Raw genomic sequence first — 20,060 nt, forward strand, 5'->3', positions numbered from 1 at the left:
GGCAAGGCAAATGATCGAGGCAAACATTCGTATTGAACCTGGAAATTTAAGCTCAGCTGCATTTGCAAGTATATGTTCTGCGGAAAACTTCGGTGCGGACTTCAGACCCAACTTTGGATCGCGCGCCCAGCTGATATTTGTAAACAAACGTAGACGTAGACTCTTCACTAGTCACTTTTTGGCTACTTTTCCGGAAAATGCCTTCGCCAGGCAGGGTGTAAAACAGAAACGCGCATACCGCGCATGGAGAAACGGGCCTCTGAATTAGTATAGAGGACGATAATAATAATACGGTACGGTACACACATATTTTACGCCCCTAAAACTCAGGATTGATTAATGCTGCTTCATTACAGGATGGCCGAGTTAGATATTGGAAGACATTGTAGTGTTGCGTCATGTAACCAACTAGGTAAGCCCTAAAAACTCTGTCTCTGGTGAGTGGTGTCAGGTGTGTACGGACTACGGTACCGTATGCATGTGATTGTGAAGTTGTATGCTCACGGAGCAGCTTCGGCGGCCGGGCCCGGAGCAGCTTTGGCGGCCGGTCCCGGGGCGGCGGAGCCCGGTACGACTCGCTGCCCGACTGCTCCGTTCTCACGTAGACTGTGTAATGGGCAAGGAAAATAATCAGGGTACTAATGGATAATTCGTTTTTCATACCCGTTCAGCGTACAGCGAAAACGGAAAATCAGTACGTGGTTCGGTCTTTGAAAACAAAAAAACGAAATCACAGCGTGAAAACCCGTGCTGTGATTTCGTTTTTGTTGATCAAAAACATAATTGAAATCAGAAATGTTTTGGGCTCTCTCTGATTTCTCATTTTATATTTGTGTTTTTCGCTCTGTGACTTGTGTTTTCATGCATCAAAAACAAAATCAGAACACGCTCTCTGCTCGCTCCGTGATTCCGTTTGTAAAAACAAAAACAGCGAAGACGAAATCAGAGACTCACTTTTCCACTCCCTGCACCGTGATTTCGTTTTTCGTACGGTAGGCACTTAAACTAAGTTTGAAAGGACACTCGTAAAGTGACGTCACTCTCGCCGATGAATATTCATTAGATCGTGGTCGTGTGTATTCAACACACACATGCACACAGAAATGCATGCATGCAGAGAGTTATATGAGAGGAACTTTGGCTCCAGAGAGAAGTTGTCAATAATGTGTGTGTGTGTACCATCGGCTGGTACTATTCCATGCTGTCCGCATCGGAGAGAGTGCATGGCAATTCGGTAAAACGAAGTTTCCGATATAAAGAGATAATTACTCCATGTATACTATATAGAGGCAAATGTCAGGAGAGGCAGGAGTACAATCAGGTTTTCTTTTTAAGGGAAGAATAGTGCAGAATAAAACAGGTATTATGTCCAGCCAATTGATCTAGGTGAGCTAGGAAGTGAACAATAATGTTTTTTTTTTAAGAATGGAATATTCAATATACCTGAATATTATGGTGAAGCCAATTTGAAAGGAGGTGAGGCAAGTTTCAATGGAGGTTTTCAAAAAGAATAAACTGCTCCAAATTATAATGAAGCCAGTTTAAAAGGAGGTGAGGCAAGCTTAATTCAATGGAGGCTTTGGAAAATAATAAACTGTACTGTTTAATATAAACTAAAATAAACTGTACAATTTAAAAGGTTAGGTGAGGCAAGTTTCAATGGAGGTTTTTAAAAAGAACTACATGGTAATGCCAATTTAAAAGGAGGTGAGGCAAGTTTCAATGGAGGTTTTTTTAAAAGAACTACAAATTATGGTGAAGCCAATTTAAAAGGAGGTGAGGTGAGTTTTAATAACTACAAATTACGGTGAAGCCATGCAAGTTTCAATGGAGGTTCTTTTACTCCAAATTATGGTGAAGCCAATAAAAGGAGGTGAGGCAAGTTACAATGGAGGTTTTTAAAAAGAATAAACTGTACTACAAATGATGGTGAAGCGAGTTTAAATGGAGGTGAGGCAAGTTTCAATGGAGGTTTTTTTTTTAAGAATAGACTGTAGCATACATTATGGTGAAGCCAGTTTAAAAGGAGGTGCATATGAGGCAAGTTTCAATGGAGGTTTTTTTTTTAAGAATAGACTGTAGCATACATTATGGTGAAGCCAGTTTAAAAGGAGGTGCATATGAGGCAAGTTTCAATGGAGATTTTTTCAAAAGAATAAACAGTACTACACATAATGGTGAAGCCAGTTATAATGGAGGCGAAGCAAGTTTCAATGGAGGTTTTTTAAAAAGAATAAACTGCACTGCACATTATGGTGAAGCCAGTTTAAAAGGAGGTGAGGCAGGTTTCAATGGAGCTCAGTTTTTTAAAAAGAATAAACTGTTCCACACATTATGGTGAAGCCAGTTTAAAAGGAGGTGAGGCAAGTTTCAATGGAGGTTTCTTCAAGAGAATAAACTGTACTACACATAATGGTGAAGCCAGTTTAAATGGAGGCGAGGCAAGTTTCAATGGAGGTTTTTTAAAAAGAATAAACTGCACTGCACATTATGGTGAAGCCAGTTTAAAAGGAGGTGAGGCAGGTTTCAATGGAGCTCAGTTTTTTAAAAAGAATAAACTGTTCCACACATTATGGTGAAGCCAGTTTAAAAGGAGGTGAGGCAAGTTTCAATGGAGGTTTTTTCAAAAGAATAAACTGTACTACACATAATGGTGAAGCCAGTTTAAAAGGAGGCGAGGCAAATTTCAATGGAGGTTTTTTTTCAAAAGAATAAACTGTACTACACATAATGGTGAAGCCAGTTTAAAAGGAGGTGAGGCAAGTTTCAATCGATGTTTTTTTCAAAAGAATAAGCTGTACTACACATAATGGTGAAGCCAGTTTAAATGGAGGCGAGGCAAGTTTCAATGGAGGTTTTTTCAAAAGAATAAACTGTACCACACATTATGGTGAAGCCAGTTTAAAAGGAGGTGAGGCAAGTTTCAATGGAGGTTTTTTAATAAACTGTACCACACATTATGGTGAAGCCACTTTAAAAGGAGGTGAGGCAAGTTTCAATGGAGGTTTTTTAAAAAGAATAAACTGCACTGCACATTATGGTGAAGCCAGTTTAAAAGGAGGTGAGGCAAGTTTCAATGGAGGTTTTTTAAAAAGAATAAACTGCACTGCACATTATGGTGAAGCCAGTTTAAAAGGAGGTGAGGCAGGTTTCAATGGAGCTCAGTTTTTTAAAAAGAATAAACTGTTCCACACATTATGGTGAAGCCAGTTTAAAAGGAGGTGAGGCAAGTTTCAATGGAGGTTTTTTAAAAAGAATTAACTGTACTACACATAATGGTGAAGCCAGTTTAAAAGGAGGCGAGGCAAGTTTCAATGGAGGTTTTTTTCAAAAGAATAAACTGTACTACACATAATGGTGAAGCCAGTTTAAAAGGAGGTGAGGCAAGTTTCAATGGATGTTTTTTCAAAAGAATAAACTGTGCTACACATAATGGTGAAGCCAGTTTAAATGGAGGCGAGGCAAGTTTCAATGGAGGTTTTTTCAAAAGAATAAACTGTACCACACATTATGGTGAAGCCAGTTTGAAAGGAGGTGAGGCAAGTTTCAATGGAGGTTTTTTCAAAAGAATAAACTGTACCACACATTATGGTGAAGCCAGTTTGAAAGGAGGTGAGGCAAGTTTCAATGGAGGTTTTTTCAAAAGAATAAACTGTACCACACATTATGGTGAAGCCAGTTTAAAAGGAGGCGAGGCAAGTTTCAATGGAGGTTTTTTTTTCAAAAGAATAGTCTGTACCACACATTATGGTGAAGCCAGTTTAAAAGGAGGTGAGGCAAGTTTCAACGGAGGTTTTTTCAAAAGAAGACTGTACTACACATTATAGTGAAGCCACTTTAAATGGAGGTGAGGCAAGTTTCAATGGAGGTTTTTTAAAAAGAATAAACTGTACGACATATTATGGTGAAGCCAGTTTGAAAGGAGTTTATTCTTTTTAAAAAACCTCCATTGATCACCATAATGTGTGGTACAGTCTATTCTTTTGAAAAAAACCTCCATTGAAACTTGCCTCACCTCCTTTTAAACTGGCTTCACCATAATGTGTGGTACAGTTTATTCTTTAAAAAAAACCTCCATTGAAACTTGCCTCGCCTCCATTTCAACTTGCTTCACCATTATGTGTAGTAGTTTATTCTTTTGAAAAACCTCCATTGAAACTTGCCTCACCTCCTTTTAAACTGGCCTCACCATAATGTGTGGTACAGTTTATTCTTTTTAAAAAACCTCCATTGAAACCTGCCTCACCTCCATTTAAATTGGCTTCACCGTAATTTATAGTACAGTTAATTATAAATACCTCCATTGAAACTTGCCTCACTTCCTTTTAAACTGGCTTCACCATAATGTGTGGTACAGTCTATTCTTTTGAAAAAAACCTCCATTGAAACTTGCCTCACCTCCTTTCAAACTGGCTTCACCATACTGTGTGGTACAGTTTATTCTTTAACAAAAATCTCCATTGAAACTTGCCTCGCCTCCATTTAAACTTGCTTCACCATTATGTGTAGTAGTTTATTCTTTTGAAAAAACCTCCATTGAAACTTGCCTCACCTCCTTTTAAACTGGCCTCACCATAATGTGTGGTACAGTTTATTCTTTTTAAAAAACCTCCATTGAAACCTGCCTCACCTCCATTTAAATTGGCTTCACCATAATTTATAGTACAGTTAATTATAAATACCTCCATTGAAACTTGCCTCACTTCCTTTTAAACTGGCTTCACCATAATGTGTGGTACAGTCTATTCTTTTGAAAAAAAAACCTCCATTGAAACTTGCCTCACCTCCTTTCAAACTGGCTTCACCATACTGTGTGGTACAGTTTATTCTTTAACAAAAATCTCCATTGAAACTTGCCTCGCCTCCATTTAAACTTGCTTCACCATTATGTGTAGTAGTTTATTCTTTTGAAAAAACCTCCATTGAAACTTGCCTCACCTCCTTTTAAACTGGCCTCACCATAATGTGTGGTACAGTTTATTCTTTTTAAAAAACCTCCATTGAAACCTGCCTCACCTCCATTTAAATTGGCTTCACCATAATTTATAGTACAGTTAATTATAAATACCTCCATTGAAACTTGCCTCACTTCCTTTTAAACTGGCTTCACCATAATGTGTGGTACAGTTTATTCTTTAAAAAAAAACCTCCATTGAAACTTGCCTCACCTCCTTTTAAACTGGCTTCACCATAATGTGTGGTACAGTCTATTCTTTTGAAAAAAAACCTCCATTGAAACTTGCCTCACCTCCTTTTAAACTGGCTTCACCATCATTTGTAGTACAGTTTATTCTTTTTAAAAACCTCCATTGAAACTTGCCTCACCTCCTTTTAAATTTCCTTCATCATATCATTTGTAGTACAGTTTATTCTTTTTAAAACCTCCATTGGAACTTGCCTCACCTCCTTTTATTGGCTTCACCATAATTTGGAGTATAATTGAACCTCCATTGAAACTTGCCTCACCCATTTTTAAATTGGCATTACCATGTAGTTCTTTTTAAAAACCTCCATTGAAACTTGCCTCACCTCCTTTAAAATTGGCTTCACCATAATATTCAGGTATATTGAATATTCCATTCTTAAAAAGAAAACATTATTGTTCACTTCCTAGCTCACCTAGATCAATTGGCTGGACATAATACCTGTTTTATTCTGCACTATTCTTCCCTTAAAAAGAAAACCTGATTGTACTCCTGCCTCCCCTGACATTTGCCTCTATAGTGTACATGGAGTAATTATCTCTTTATATCGGAAACTTCGTTTTACCGAATTGCCATGCACTCTCCGATGCGGACAGCATGGAATAGTACCAGCCGATGGTACACACACACACACGTTATTGACAACTTCTCTCTGGAGCCAAAGTTCCTCTCATATAACTCTCTGCATGCATGCACTTCTGTGTGCATGTGTGTGTTGAACACACACGACCACGATCTAATGAATATTCATCGGCGAGAGTGACGTCATTTTACGAGTGTCCTTTCAAACTTAGTTTAAGAGCCTACCGTACGAAAAACGAAATCACGGTGCAGGGAGTGGAAAAGTGAGTCTCTGATTTCGTCTTCGCTGTTTTCGTTTTTACAAACGGAATCACGGAGCGAGCGGAGAGCGTGTTCTGATTTTGTTTTTGATACATAAAAATACAAATATAAAATGAGAAATCAGAGAGAGCCCAAAACATTTCTGATTTCAATATTCTGTTTTTGATCAACAAAAACGAAATCACAGCACGGGTTTTCACGCTGTGATTTCGTTTTCTGTTTTCAAAGACCGAACCACGTACTGATTTTCCGTTTTCGCTGTACGCTGAACGGGTATGAAAAACGAATTATCCATTAGTACCCTGATTGAAAATGTCTCTAGTTTTTCATTTCCGTGGGGAGCTCCTGCAATCACACAAAAACACATTAAATAGGGGTAACCATTATGAATGTTGGCATCCCTGAAACAGTGCTCAAATATTCCCATGTTACACTTAGTTACACAAGGTTTAACTAGTAAGTGTACAGTCTTGCAGTAGCTATATTACATGATTTTTTTTTTAAATACAGACAAATTATACATCACTTGAAAGGTTTTTTCAAGACAAATTCAATGGTGAAGACCAAATTACAATTGGAGCACCATAACTGAAGATATGGCCTCTTAAAGGGACGCTATACACGGAACTTTTCTGCCACCCAAGACAAGTACCCATTGGGTGGCAGATCTACAGGTACTTGTAGATCTAAGAAACTTTCATACTTTTTTTTCATGTAGGTTACTAAGTTAATTTGACTAAAATGCAACACAAGAGGTGATCTTGTAGAGCATGGCTGTGTTACCTTCATATTTTTCTTATTCAAACAGCTTCTATATGTGAAAATATAGTATACAAGAAGAAAGATAAATTAGAATAAGACTAGAGAAGTGCATGGGACGTTTTGCGTTGTTAAAAAAAATTAATCAACTCTTGGGGGTCTCATTCCTCAACAGACTTTAATCAGAAAATAAAAATGAATGTCCCACTATACTTCCCGGTATCTGTAAGATTTATATCATTCAAAAGTAGAAAATTAAGTTTTGCAAGTAAATTTTTTTTTTCTTTCTGTTTGTCCATGTTCACTCTGTATTCTGTATAATTACCATGGCATGATGTCTCAAACTTGTTTGCAGATCCGAGAATGCGAGATCAGACAGCTGGAGCTGCAACAGTAGCTAGAAATGTACTCCACTGCTTAGAATTATAGAATATATTTAACATTAAATATATTGGAATATATAAAGTTAAAAAGCAAGTCTCTGACATTATCTGAATTTCTACTACATTTAAAATCACATTTACAAAATAATCTCCCTCCTAGTAAACATAATAAAACAGGGACCCATTATTGTGTACATCATGTGAATTGATGAGACAGCTTATTGATATGATGACACAAAACAACAGAATATAGATATAGTCATGTATCTATTCATTTTAATACCAGTACCAGGCAGCAGTCAATGCATGTTCTGCGCCTGTACACCATCAAAAAAAATGAGACTGGAATTAGACATGCTTTAATTCCCGCCTGTTTTTTTTTCTTGAAATATTCAGTTAAAATTATCATTAATTTATCATCAATACACATAATTCATGCAGAAATCAAATGCACAACTTATCACCTACAACTAATTTCAATGGGTTTAACAAAAACATACATGCATCAAGTACCACACCCACGGCCACCACGCCCACTCACTCCTTTCGGTCAGCCATGGCACCAAAATCACACTCTAGGCGGCATAACATGGGCTTGCATTCGCCTCTTGCGCAGCTATGCGACACATTCTTATATATCAAAATTAGATTTTCTGATACAAATACACTTCAAAGAATTAATTTATATCTGATATTTGACTGTTCCCTGGGAAATTTTCTGTTTATACGGCTTTGAAGTAAGAAAATAGAAACGTGATTTACCTTAAGTGTCCAAAAAACTCCTTTTTGTAACGAAAAACATTGCCGACATTGAACTGAAATCGTCACTAACTTGTAGAAGAAAGTCTGCCGATTTTAATGATACATAACACATGGTTATTTGATGCCCCTAGAGGGCGTCAACAAGTAAAAGTAACTTGCAAGATTAACCCGGTTCTGGAGTCATATTTTCCAAAATGGCGACTTCCGTGACGACGGACAGGTGGTGCCCTCGAAAACGGCCTTAAAAACAACATTTTGGCGATGGAAATGTGAGTAAATTGACTAGAAATAAGAAGTTTAGATATAATAGAAAAAGATCGTAACATTTTATGAAAAAAGGATTTGAAATGTTGATACACTGGCTCAAAGAATTTTGCCCATTTTGTGTGTTGGCAGAATAGGAAATGTGTTAAACGCGAACCCGTTGCGATCGCTACTTGCAGTATAGTGAGTGATCGTATTACCGATCGGCCTTGTATTACCGAACGTGCGTATCGTACGCGTCAGAAAATAATTTCATTCGCTCAAAACTTTGCAACATTCTTTCAAGGGGAAATTGAATAGAAAGATGATGATGAATGGTCAAAAACACTTTTTCAAAGTCTTAATATTCTAGAAATAATAAAATAAACATCAGTGATTTTGTTGTTTTCTCAAATTTTTCCATTGAAAACACACGTTCGGTAATACGATACCATTTTCAAGTGACCAAAATATTTCACATGCGAAGAGGGGTCCGATTGGAAGCTAATACCGTAAAAAAGACAAACGATTTCGGCAAAATTTTTACTTTTTTATATTTTGTAGCTAATTGTGTATTTACGGTGAAAGTTTGATGAATTTTATGAGAATAATGTGTTTGATATGATTGAATTCATGAAAAGTGTTCGGTAATACGATCCACTACCATACGGTCCCGTATGGCTAGCCTGGAGGCATCTGGGCATTGAAAGTCATATACTATACGTATGGTCACTCCCCACTGACGCCTGGGAACCCTACCTATATTTCCCTACGTACGGGTACAAAACCAGAAACTTTCGCCCCCGAGAATTCTACTTTCCCTCTAAAAGATCTAGCCCTAAAACATGTACATGGGCTGGGGTCCAACATTTCTGTGATATTGATCATATTTTTAAAGAAGAATTCATTAAAAAAACGAGAAATTTGTTATGAAAAGATGGAAAGAGCTTACGGCCGTGTTTACGTCGCCATCTTGATTTCTTTGTCTTCGCGCGATTTGAGTGCTGTCGCCAAGCGGAAGACAAAGAAATCAAGATGGCGACGTAAACACGGCCGTAAGCTCTTCCCATCTTTTCATAACAAATTTCTCGTTTTTTTAAATGAATTCTTCTTTAAAAATATGATCAATATCGCAGAAATGTTGGAAATAATGTTGGACCCCATGTACATGTTTTAGGGCTAGATCTTTTAGAGGGAAAGTAGAATTCTCGGGAGCAAAAGTTTCTGGTTTTGTACCCGTACGTGGGGAAATATAGGTAGGGATCCCAGGCAGGCCCCCGAAGCTACCGCCATTTTGTTTAATCCATTAGAAGCTAAAATAAGCCCTCATTAATATTAATTTCGTACGATGCTCCCTCGTCAACTGTGATTTTGTACGCGATTAGACAATACGCACATCAGCGCAATGACAAAGGTCAACTTGGCAAATTTATTAATGTATTCATTTTGTTACGCGCTCGTGACGCAATGGATTCAGCGAATCAAGCAAGCGCAAATCTGAGACGATACGTTGCGCTTTATAAAGTATCGATATCACAAGCGATATCACTTAAAAACAAAACAATGTTTGTATTGCGTCTTATAGGCCTAAAAAGTAAAAGGGAAGATGAAAAGAGTAGATCAAGTTGCGATTAGGTAAAAAAAGTCTAGTGCTTTTGCCATCCTCAAATGTAAGATATACCAGCAATCTTTGTTTTTAACAAATGTAAAGAATCTCGACTCTAAATAGCCGGCAGAGGCCGCGGAAATATCAAAGGGGGCTGTTGTACTGACCCAAAAGTTTTTTCTTTTTTATTGGCGGGGGGGGGGGGGGTGTGGGGGTGGGGGCAAATCATGGTTATTACAATGATGGTATCAATTTTCTCTGGTTGAGTATGAATACTGAAAAAATAACTTTCGACACTAAAAGAGTCATTTCTTGTTACAAATTTCGAGAAGCAAAAAAAAAAAAATCTTCATGGATCCCCTTTCTTCTGGCATCCGTTTCATAATGAATTACACTGAGCTATTTAAACATCGCTAATGGTGTGATAACCGTACGTGGGAACCTTGATTATGATTGGTATTCGTATAGTTACCATACTTGTAACTCATGATGAAACGGGCCCCAGTTTATTATGTTCAATATGTTTCCTGTCCCCTTTATACTCCAGCATTTCTTACTCTGTTTTTTTTTCATTTAATCATTTTCCCACTCATGTTCTTTTGTGCCGCCTTTCTCCTACATATGAAGAGCTCACTTTTAAAAGGGGTTAGGTCCATTTTTAATCAAATTTGATTTTATGTCTTAATTGATTTTTAGTAGCTCTATAAGATGATACCATAGAAAAGTTGAAATTCCCATAAAAAGGTGAACTAAAAAAAAATCACTTTTTTTCAAAAGGGGTTCGGTCCATACACAATTTTTCTGGAAAATAATATCTTAAAAAATATGAAGTAGATTTCTTTCATACCCAATTTTAAATTTATCATGGTAGGGTATCATGAAAATTAATTTTCGCATAAGAATATTGCAATATGGGAGAATAAAAAAAATGATTTTCTTGGAGTGGCCCTAGCCCCTTGTGTAACTTAACTCTTTTTCCTTCTTCTTTTCCCACTTGTTATCTGTCTCCTGGTTTCCAAAAATCTCGTCTTATTTCTCTTCCACCCCTTTTGTTTCTACTTCCAACATCAGCTCTCTTACCACCCCCTCTAAATTATCTCTTCATATGTGCCCCTCTTTTCCTTTCTCATTTCTTTTCAACTCACTTCTCATCACTCTTTCCCTCCCTCGATCTCAGTCTTATTTTGAATTTTGCCAATTCCAAATCCCTTTCATTTTAGCTCTGTACAAATACTTAATGAACACAAATGAAGACATGAAGGAATTCTCTGGTTAGTGGTGAATTTTATTAATTATCCAGAAAAAAATCACATTATCAGAGGATTAAGCTTTACCTTTTTCTTAAGCGTATGTTAATACTTTGAACCAAAAGAATTTTTTTTTGTATGCTGGGGGGGGGGGCACAATTCCCCCTACTTTTTGAAGCACTGAAAAGTGCCTTTTTTATGCAAGAAAAATGCCCCCCCTCACGAACGTGTACTGTGTCCCTTTCACCTGATGAGAACCTGTTTTAGGTGTTACCAATTAGTGCTCTTCCTTATATGCAATTTTTTACCCAAAAATCCCCCCAAACGTGTTAAGTGCCCTTTCTTGAATCACTGCCCCCTTTTACCCAAGAAAAGTGCTCCTAAAGAACTTGTTCTGTGCTCCTTTCACCTGAGAAGGATCTGTTTTATGGTCACCATGACGAGTGCCCTTTGAAACAAGAAAACAATATTTTCATTTCTATAATATATCCTTTGTGCATTAAGTTTAATAATTCATGTGAAAGGGGTATATACATGTATTAGTTTCGTACAGATGGAGGGGGGGGGGGCTTGAAGAACTCTTGGCCATAGGAGGCGAAAGCGGGGAAATAGGGGGACCTGTCCCCCCTAAATTTGAGGTGGGGGACAGTCCCCCCATAAATTATTTTGAGAATCTTTTTTTTGCTCGTCAAGTTTTTTTTCTGCATCCCCCTAAATTCAGGTAGACCCCCCCCCTTAAAATTGTTGTGGCCCCCCTAAAATTGTGGTTGACAACCTTTTTTTTTGCTGGAAAATTTTTGTGGTTCCTTCTAAGATTTAGGTGGATAAATTCAGGTGGACCCCCTAAATTTTTTGCCTTCCGCCGCCAATGCTCTTGCCCCCCCCCAAAAAAAAAATCACGACCAAGAAAAAAAAAGAAAAAGGAAAGCAAAGGGTGAAATATATCATTTTGAATATTTGGTCGAAATCTATCACAAAATTGGATATTTGTTTTTAAAATGTCAAAATTTTGCTCGCTCGCAACTTTATAAAAATTTCACATAAAACAGCATTTTCCCTGTGCCCCCCCCCACTTTCAACTTCAATCAGCCTCTCCTATTTGTATGTTTATAGCTTCTCTTTTTGCAACCAGTTTTAATGAAAATCAATAAGAAATTTCATACGTCATGAATTCGGGGTTGTGATATTTTTTTTTTTTTTAAATTGGACTTGGAAAAAAAAAAATTTTCCATCTTCATCACGTGGTTCCTAAGTCTTCAATGTTGAATTGTTGGATTTCTTGAATGAAAACATCTGTTACGCCAGTCCTGCAGATTGAAAAAATAGAAAGATAGAAAATCAATTAACTTAAATTGTCATGATTTATAAAACATAAATGTTTTAAGAAAAGTGAGACTATGCATATTATATATGTTTCTTCAACACATAACACAGGAAATCTTACTTCTACTAATTATAAACTTGTACTTCAATGAAGCATATGCCTTTAAATGTTTTCAAATGAGAATCACACATAAGAGAAAACCAATCCAAATCAGCTACAGGCTCGGTAATGTCACATTAGAAGAAGTGCAACATCATCCCTATCTCGGTGTGGAGTTATCAAGGGACCTATGTTGGTCAACTCATATTGACCAAATCTCATCAAAAGCCAATAGTATGTTGGGACTCTTAAAGAGAAATCTGCACTCTTGCAGTACTCGTATAAAGGACATTGCATACAAATCTCTAATACGACCAAGGTTGGAATACTGCGCAGCAGTTTGGGATCCACAACATAAATCAGACCAGGACAAATTAGAAAGGGTTCAACATAGAGCGGCTAGATTCGCTCTTCCCCCTTTATTCTTTCTTTCTTTCAACGCTAAAGTATACATGCAAGACTCTCTTATGACACCTAACTCTGCAACCGTACGTCACTTTTCAACCAAACTTGGGTGGTAGATGGACTTGGGGGACCTGCATGTTATGCTGCAGTCTGAGGTCACATGGTAAGGTCAAAGGTCATTTTCAGGTCAACGTTAGAGTTTACATGCAAGACTCTCTTATGGCACCTAACTCCGCAACCGTAAGTTGCTTTTCAACCAAACTTGCATGTTATACTGCAGTCTGAGGTCACATGGTAAGGTCAAAGTTCATTTTCAGGTCAACGTTAAAGTTTACATGCAAGACTCTCTTATGGCACCTAACTCCGCAACCATAAGTCGCTTTTCAACCAAACTTGGATGGTAGATAGAGTTGGGGGACCTGCATGTTATGCTGCAGTTTGAGGTCACATGGTAAGGTCAAAGGTCATTTTCAGGTCAACGTTCAAGTTTACCTGCAAGACTCTCTTATGACACCTAACTCCGCAGCCGTAAGTTGCATTTCCACCAAACTTGGATGGTAGATGGACTTGGGGGACCTGCATGTTATGCTGCAGTTGGAGGTCACATGGTAAGGTCAAAGGTCGTTTTCAGGTCAACGTTAAAGTTTGTAAAACTCTCTTATGACACCTAACTCCGCAACCGTAAGTCACTTTTCAACCAAACTTGGATGGTAGATAGACTTGGGGGACGTGCATGTTATGTTGCAGTTGGAGGTCACATGGTTAGGTCAAAGGTCATTTTGAGGTCAACGTTCAAGTTTACATGCAAGACTCTCTTATGACACCTAACTCCGCAACCGTAAGTCACTTTTCAACCAAACTTGGATGGTAGATAGACTTGGGGGACGTGCATGTTATGTTGCAGTTGGAGGTCACATGGTTAGGTCAAAGGTCATTTTGAGGTCAACGTTATAGTTTACATGCAAGACTCTCTTATGACACCTAACTCCGCAACTGTAAGTTACTTTTCAACAAAACTTGGATGGTAGATTTACTTAGGCGACCTGCATGTTATGCTGCAGTCGGAGGTCACATGGTAAGGTCAAAGGTCATTTTAAGATCAACATTAAAGTTTATGTGCAAGGCTCTTATGACAAGTGTTATTCCATCCCAGTCATTTCACAATGAAGTTTTGATATAATTCTCTTGCATGCCCTCGCAAATCATGATATTTCTGGTTACTTTCATAAGTGGGCGAGACACAAAATTGCTTTTGCCTTGTGTTAAAATTGCATCTAAACACACAAAGCATGTTTCGTAGTCATAGTAATTATCATAAGCATCTCACAAAGCTAATATTGCAAGCGCGTAGCGCGATCTGAAAATTAAGGAGATTCAGACCTGAAGAGGGGCATTCTAACCTCTTAAGGCTTGTTTGTAGGAATTCACTAAGACCATACGTATTTCACTAACTGAATGATGCGAGCGCGAAGCGTGAGCTGAAATTATTTTTTGAGATTCAGATTAGAAAAAGGGACATATTAATGACTGATTTTAGGAATTCATGAAGAGCAGACATATATCACCAATCCACTAATGTGAACGTAAGCATGGACAAGAAATGTTTTGTATTAAGACCTTAAAATTGGGCAATGACTGTAAAGGACAAGTCCACCCCAACAAAAAGTTGATATGAATAAAATAGAAAAATCCAACAAGCATAACACTGAAATTTTCATCAAAATCGGATGTGAAATAAGAAAGTTGTGACATTTTAAAGTTTCACTTGATTTCACAAAACAGTGCCTAGTATGCAAATGAGGAGACTGATGACGTCATCCACTCACTATTTCCTTTGTATTTTATTATATGAATTATGAAATATTTTAATTTTCTCCTCATTGTAAAGTGAAACATCAATGATTCCTCCCTGAACATGTGGAATTAGCATTGTTTAATACCATATGGTTCAGTCAAGTTGGTCCTTATTGTTAAATCTGTACAAAATTAAATAATGTATAATTTAAACAATAAAAAGCAAAAGAAATAATGAGTGATGGACATCATCGACTGACTCATTTGCATGTCACTGAGTGGTGCATATGGTTAGGATATTTCTGAAAAAAATTCTTGAAATTTGCAACAGCCCACTTCGGATGCGGCGCCACTGTATTTGGGTTCATCTGTCTAATTGTTGTAACATTTTTTGTTTTCACCTCGGTTGTGTAGATTTCTATAGAGACTACGGTATGATTTTGTTAGACGATGAAGTGAGAAAGGGGATGGGGTGTCCGATTTCATAGTATTATGAAAAGCATTTTTGCAAACTATTCCCAGTCTAATAATACTCTGGCAGAAGCTGAAACTTTATCTAAAAAAATTTATATTAAAAAAGGAATCTATTAATGAAAAGTTGAGTGAATGAATGAATGAATGAATAAATGAATAAATTAACAATTATATTTATTAATTGATTACACCCTCATAGCAAAAAAACACAAAACTAATGCCCCCCAAAAAAGGGGGAAACGTGAGCGAGAAAATGAAAAGGTATAGGAGAACGTAAGACAAGCGAGAGCAGTCAAGCAATATTTCAAAGGATCGTCACAGGTTCTCCCTCCATGCACCCCCCTTGGAATGAGTTTTGCGTGCTCAGCAAGTTTTTCACACACTTCGTGTGCTGATTACCGCCCCCCCTGAATTAAATCATAGCTTCGCCATAAATTTCAGACTTAGTAAAGGAGAAAAAACGTAAGAAGAGCGGATGCAGACAAGGAACGATTGAAAGAAATGTCGGAGCTTCCACAATTCGAATTGTTCCCCCCCCCTCCGTTAACAGGCAGAGAACGTAAGAAGAGCAGGAGCGGGCAAGGAAAAATTTGAAGAAAACGTCGGACCTTCCGCAATTTTTGCGGGGGGGCTACACTCCCCTCCCTGCCCCTCCCCCACCCCCCCGAACACACTTCCCGTGCTCACTACTGTGCCCTAAAATGAAATCCTAGTTATGCCACTAATTCTAGACAGAATTACTGGAAAATATTTGGCTATACCCCCTCCTCCCTCTGATAACAGGCACCTGTTACGCCGCTGCAACGAGGTGCCTTAAACCACTTGACCGCGGCACCCGATGAAGGGGGGGGGGGTAGTCGGTCTTGCGGGCTGTCACCATTAGTTGTATCAAGAATTTGATTTTGCATAAAGCACAAAATATCAAAGAATTCAAATTCTTCAATATTCATGAAAAATATTTTGAATTTTGTATAAAAAAAATCTTGATTTTAGGATACAGGTTTTAAGAAAAAAAAGGAAAATTCATACTTTAAAATCAAATGCTAAATTTAGATCTTTCCACTGCTCGAAGAATGACTTCAGGGCCTGATTTTTTTAGCACTTTTTTGTAAAAGTGTAAACACTGGACGAGAATTTTTGTTAGTGCTCTGTTCCTGTATAATGGTGAAAAACATTGTGTCCATGTCCCCTTATCAAAATGCCTCTTCACAAACCACTGAGGGTTTCACTGTTCACCCACATTCTATTATACTTCCTTGGGATTTTTTAAAATCCCATTTATATGAAAAAATATTTCAGTCTTCTACAAGGCTCAGAATGAAGAAGGATGTCCATCATTGAAAAGTACAGCTTGAGGCAACAACATGGTCACTTCAGTGGCACTACAGTTGGCTGGACTCAATTAGTTGTAGTTGGTACTATGTAAAAAGGGAAAAGAATAATAAACATAATTATCTTGTGTAGAGAGGGGGGGGGGGGGGGCAGCGAAATCATGGATATTAGAAGAGCATTTCATACGTGTGAAATGTGAATTTTGGCTGTTTTGTGGAGGTCCACAGATCCAAACTTTTGAGAAGCGCCCTAAGCTGAGAGGTACGAATGGTATTAGTGCTAGGTAATAGCTTTGGTAGCTTTGTGCACGTGGCCTTGCTACATTTATAGCTAACTGAGCTGGCTGTGCTGCTAGCATAACCTTGCAGTTTGCTACTGACTTTGTGTGTGTCTGTGTGTCAATCAAAGAAAATAGCGCAATCAAACTGGCTTGCAATTTGAGTCACAAAAAGTTTTTCTTTTCTTTTTGAATGTTGATTGACGTTTCTAGTCTTGAAGGTTGATGCTAGAATAGAGAATTAGACTTGGGAAACATCAATGTATGATGTGGGTGATTTTTCAGTATATATTTTTTCCCCCTCTTCTTTTGTTTCTACTGTGGCGATTTCAGAGGTTTAGGGGGCAAACCACCCTTTGCCACTGTGTTTTTTTTTTTGTGACATAGGGGTAACCAGTTATCACTGATCATCTTGCACAAGTCTTAGGTCGCATGATCAAGGTCAAATGTTATTTAGGGTCACTGAACATTGTATTTCAATTTATGAATGGTATTTTTGTGGATAATAAAGTCACTTTCAAAGTCATTACTGCTGCTACATTGTATTGCGTAATGCAGGCGAGACTTCCAGAGGCACTTCACTTTTTTTTTTCCTATTCATTATTTTTCTTCCACAGATTTTTTGCCATTTGTCTGCGCAAGTTGTTCAGCTATTTTTTGGTGAGTGCATACACAATTTAATTTGTTCAAAATTTTTTAAAATCTGAGCTAAGGTAAGGATGTAACCTGTAACCATTAATCTTTCATTATTATTCAAATTGCCATCTAGACCTGACAACTTAAGAAGTTAGTGATCTTATAGGTCAGATGAGAGGCATAGATTAAAAAAAATAGATCTTTCAGTAGTCAAAGTGATATAGAAACCATTTGTTAATAAAGATCAAAGCTACCCACCCACAACATAATTTCTCAGTAAAAGATATATTGAGTGAACCTAGTGCATTACAACCCTCTATGGTGCAAATTATTGCTTCTTAGTTTTATCATTCTTGAGAATTCATATTGGCTTTGTAATAGGTCCATGGTGATACTGTATGTCTCTGTAGTTTATAATGAAGTGTTTTCTCTGTCTAATTTGCAGTTCGGAGCACAAGAGCAAAGATGCACATAATTGTAGCGAGGTAAGCAGCTTTTTTGTATTTGAAGTCTTGAACTTTGGTCAAACATGATTTTTATTTATTTATTTTTCTTCTACATAACATATAATATAACATAAATTTGAGTATAACAAATATATAATAACAATAAATCAGGCAATTATCATTTAGCATAAAATCAGTAGCAGAAGATGGATTGCCTTTGTAAGCAAAAAAATGCTTGAAAATATGACAAAACTGAAACAAATATTAATTATATAATATGAGCAGAATGGATTGTTACAAATTCTTAGAGTATCAATTAAGTATATATATATATTAAAAAAAACCAACACTTGATATAATATAATGAAGAAAAAAAACAATGAAATATGAAGATGATGATGATAACAATGATGATGCTAATGATGGTGGTGGTGATGGTAGTGGTAGTGGTGGTGGTGGTGGTGGAAGTAATGATGATGATGGTGGAAAAGGAAAAGAACACTATTATGACACAAGAAAGTTTACCTTACATATTCTTATAGTAACACGACCTTAACTTTATCTTTGAATGAGTGTAGGGAGCAAGAGGATTTAATTGAGTCTGGGAGAGGATTCCAAAGGTCAGGACATTGATGTCTTATGGATCTCTGGGCAATAACAGAGCTGCCAAGTAGTACTGATTTTCAGTATTTAGTACTGAAAAGTGAGAAAAATACTGATTTCTCCAGTTACAGGTTTATGTGTTGTCCTATGGTATTTAAAAAAAATACTGATTTCCTCACCGAAATACTGATTTTCAACTTTAAAAATACTGAAATGTTCTTTTTCAGGTTGGCAGCTCTGCAATAAGTAGTTTTGGATTGACTAAATGTAACTTAGAAGATTTACGGGTGGGGTAATTGTTACATATAAGAAGAATTGTAAGAGCAACTAGAACTGCAATTGTTTCAGAATGATGTGCATGCATTGATGCCTGTGATTTAATAGAGGGTAAGAAACAGAAGGAGATAGAGAGAAAACTCTAGTTGATTTACATTATAAAAATATTACAGGGTGCTATTTCTTAAATGAATGGTCACTGATGCATAAAACGAAGTTGGATTATGTGAAATGATACAATTGGCAAACCCTGAAAATATGAGACCAAAATGGATGAAAACGAGGAAGTTAGGGCAATTACTATTTTCCACTTTTCAATAGAGGGCGCTATTTCTAAAGATGCTGGTCACTGATGCGTAACAAACCAGTGAATTATTAAGGATGATGCTATAAGCAAACTTTGGAAATATGAGACCAAAATGGATGAAAACGAGGAAGTTATGGCATTTTTTAATTTTGAGACTTTTCAACAGAGGGCGCTTTTTGTCTCGCCCACCAGAGGTGAAGCAAGACTTGGGGATCGAAATGTCGTCTGTCCGTCACAAACCTGTAATGACACATAACTCCACAACCATATGTCGCTTTTCAACCAAACTTGGATGGTAGATGGACTTGGGGGACCTGCATGTTATGCTGCAGTCGGAGGTCACATGGTAAGGTCACAGGTCATTTTCAGGTCAACGTTAAAGTTTACATGGAAGACTCTCTTATGACATCTAACTCCACAACCGTAAGTCGCTTTCCAACCAAACTTGGATGGTAGATGTACTTGGGGGACCTGCATGTTATGCTGCAGTCTGAGGTCATGTGGTAAGGTTAAAGGCAATTTTCAGGTCAACGTTAAAGTTTACATGCAAGACTCTCTTATGACACCTAACTCCACAACCGTAAGTCGCATTTCAAACAAACTTGGATGGTAGATGGACTTGGGGGACCTGCATGTTATGCTACAGATGGAGGTCATATGGTTAGGTAAAAGGTCATTTTGAGGTCAACGTTAAAGTTTACAATACATGCAAGACTCTTTATTACACCTAACTCCGCACCCGTAAGTCGCATTTCAACCAAACTTGGATGGTAGATGGATTCAGGGGACCCGCATGTTATGCTGCAGTCAGAGGTCACAAAGATCAAAGGTCATTTAAGGTCAACGTTAAAGTTTACATGCAAGACTCTCTTATGACACCTAACTCCGCACCCGTAAGTCGCATTTCAAACAAACTTGGATGGTAGATGGACTTGGGGGACCTGCATGTTATGCTGCAGTCGGAGGTCACATGGTAAGGTCAAAGGTCATTTTCAGGTCAACATTAAAGTTTACATGCAAGATTCTCTTATGACACCGAA

At 37.5% G+C, this 20,060-nt stretch overlaps 1 long non-coding RNA gene across 1 annotated transcript; it reads left to right on the forward strand.

Moving 5' to 3' along the window:
* The first annotated feature begins 216 nt into the window (after positions 1 to 216).
* On the forward strand, positions 217 to 18,217 carry LOC121408129. The gene is made up of 3 exons (XR_005969006.1): positions 217 to 412; positions 17,370 to 17,412; positions 17,834 to 18,217. It is a non-coding gene; the product is annotated as an uncharacterized LOC121408129 (long non-coding RNA).
* Positions 18,218 to 20,060: the final 1,843 nt, after the last annotated feature.

Source organism: Lytechinus variegatus, chromosome 2, assembly GCF_018143015.1.
Source record: "Lytechinus variegatus isolate NC3 chromosome 2, Lvar_3.0, whole genome shotgun sequence".
Lineage (NCBI taxonomy): Eukaryota > Metazoa > Echinodermata > Echinoidea > Temnopleuroida > Toxopneustidae > Lytechinus > Lytechinus variegatus.